We start from the raw sequence: 3,035 nt of genomic DNA on the forward strand, positions 1-3,035 counted from the left end.
GCTTTCAACAACTCCTGTGGCAGACTGGTAAGTTTGCAGATGAAACTTTGAATATTTTGTGCTATCATACAACTGCCACTGAAAGTTGGATTCTGGCTAGGACCAGTTATAGTGAAGAGTAACCTTCAACATGTGATAACGCCACCTGCTTCAGATCAACTGGCATCAATTTATCACAATTGTCACCACGTGTCAATGAACTAAAACTGACCTACTACCTGAAACACTGGACAAGAAATTGTTATGCTAATTTGGTCATTTCAAGGTGCGTGGCAAATGGCTGGGATAGCAGTATAGTCCTCTGGCCTGATGTGGGTCATCATATAAGATAGTTTTACTTCATAGCAGGCCATCCTGGGCAAAGTGGTAGCTATATTAGCTCCTGAAAACCTTCTCCTGCTTCATGAGAGATTCATGGGAAACAAAACAAGTAGAGCCAATGAGAATGAAGATGTCTGACAGCAAAAGTATTCTTTAATGTACATCTACTCACTCATTGAGGTGGCTGTTATGGTTCTCTGCCAGAGAATAACAGACTATTCCAAAAAGAGTCCTGTATAAATATTGAAAAGGATGATGAGCATCCCTATGTGTTAATAAAAGCATTCTTGTCTTTCACTGCAAATCATATTAACATTAATGTTTGCCACAGACCCAAGATATTCTCATTATAGAAAGTGCAAAGCAGTTAGTTTGAAATAAGTACACATTTTTATTTAGGTAGTCTGATCTCTCAAAGGATATATCTTGATCTGGAATGAGTTAAGTTTTGTGTTATCTAAAGTAGAAAGCATTGAATATGATTGAGTAACTTTAACATGCACCGTGCAGTCAACCTGTAGTGGGAGCTTTGATATTAATGTCTCTTTGTTTCATGCAAGAGACATATGAGTAAGCCTATGGAAAAAGGCATTCAATTATAGTCTTGCTAAAGTTACATTTAACAGCATTACGTATTGGAGTTAGCATGCATCCAAAGAAAGAAAACACGTGATTCGGACTAGAGCAAGAAAAATATTTTTTCCATTTTGTTCCAGTGCTTTTCCTGGCACTTGTAGCAGTATCATTTGCAAGTAGCAGATACTCCAAACTGGCAAGCAGTCACCTCTGGGTTCTCGGCTGAGATCAGATTTATTATAGCCAAAGCACAAAAGAAAAACACCAGGGCTGTCGAACATTAATTAAGGCCACTTGTGCGCTTCACTAGCTTTTTATTACAAATTATATTTTAGAAACATGGGGCCCAAGTTTCCACATGATTCGCGCCTGATTTTTTAGGAGCAACTGGTGGAGAACGGACTATTTTAGAAATCGCAATTCTCCACATTTTTTTTTCTGCAGTTCTAGTCGGGTAGAACAGTTCTAGTTTCGAACAGAATTTTTTCTTCAAAAGGGGGTGTGTCCGGCCACTGACGCCTGATTTGAAAGTTTCCACAGTGAAAATGTACTCCAAACTAAAGTAGAATGGAGCCAGTGAAGATTTTTGTAGAACTGAAAAAACCTGTTCTACACATTAAAAAATCAGGCGCAGGTTACAAATTAGGCGTCCAGAACGAGGTGGGAAGGGAACTCATTAAATTCGACAATAAATCCTTATTTATACTTCTACAAATATTATACAAATAAATCCAACCTGAATAAACATTTATAAGCCAAGAAAAGATTAAATAAACCATCTTCCTACCTGTGTGCAAGTGCTTCAGCCAGGGAGAATTCTGCAGCCGTTCGTGCCGCTGAGTGGGAGGGGGAGAGAGAGAGAAAGAGAGAGGGAGGGAGAGAGAGAGAGAGGGGGGAGGGAGAGAGAGAGAGAGAGTGGGGGAGGGAGAGAGAGGGGAGGGAGGGAGAGAGAGAGAGAGAGGGGAGGGAGGGAGAGAGAAAGAGGGGAGGGAGGGAGAGAGAGAGAGGGGAGGGAGGGAAAGAGAGAGAGGGGAGTGAGGGAAAGAGAGAGAGGGGGAGGGAGGGAAAGAGAGAGAGGGGAGGGAGGGAAAGAGAGAGAGGGGAGGGAGGGAAAGAGAGAGAGGGGAGGGAGGGAAAGAGAGAGAGGGGAGGGAGGGAAAGAGAGAGAGGGGAGGGAGGGAAAGAGAGAGAGAGGAGGGAGGGAAAGAGAGAGAATGGAGGGAGGGAAAGAGAGAGAGAGAGAGGGGAGGGAGGGAGAGGGAGGGAGGGAGAGGGAGGGAGAGGGAGGGGGAGGGAGGGAGGAGGAGGGAGAGGGAGGGGAGGGGGAGGGAGGGAGAGGGAGGGGGAGGGGGAGGGAGGGGGAGAGAGGGAGAGAGAGGGGGAGGGAGAGAGAGGGAGAGGGAGGGAGATAGAGGGAGAGAGAGGGAGGGAGATAGAGGGAGAGAGAGGGAGAGGGGAGGGAGAGGGAGAGGGGAGAGAGGGGGGAGAGGGAGGGAGGGGGAGAGGGAGGGAGGGGGGAGAGGGAGAGGGAGGGGGGAGAGGGGGGAGAGGGAGGGAGGGAGGGGGAGAGGGAGGGAGGGAGGGGGGAGAGGGAGGGAGGGAGGGAGGGGGGAGAGGGAGGGAGGGAGGGGGGGGAGAGGGGGAGGAGAGGGGGAGAGGGGGGGGAGAGGGAGAGAGGGAGGGAGGGAGGGGGGAGAGGAGAGGGGGAGAGGGAGGGAGGGGGGGAGAGGGAGGGAGGGGGGAGAGGGAGGGGGGGAGAGGGAGGGAGGGAGGGGGTGAGGGGGGGGAGAGGGGGAGAGGGGGGGAGAGGGAGAGAGGGAGGGAGGGAGGGGGGAGAGGGAGGGAGGGAGGGGAGGGAGAGGGAGGGAGGGAGGGGGGAGAGGGAGGGAGGAGAGGGAGGGAGGGGAGGAGAGGGAGGGAGGGGGGGAGAGGGAGGGAGGGGGGGAGAGGGAGGGAGGGAGGGGGGGAGAGGGAGGGAGGGAGGGGGGAGAGGGAGGGAGGGAGGGGGAGAGGGAGAGGGAGGGAGGGGGGAGAGGGAGAGGGAGGGAGGGGGGAGAGGCAGAGGGAGGGAGGGGGAGAGGGAGGGGGGAGAGGGAGGGAGGGGGGAGAGGGAGGAAGGGATAGGGAGGGAGGAAGGG

The sequence above is a fragment of the Pristiophorus japonicus genome, chromosome 6, assembly GCF_044704955.1.
Source record: "Pristiophorus japonicus isolate sPriJap1 chromosome 6, sPriJap1.hap1, whole genome shotgun sequence".
NCBI classification, from domain to species: Eukaryota; Metazoa; Chordata; class Chondrichthyes; family Pristiophoridae; genus Pristiophorus; species Pristiophorus japonicus.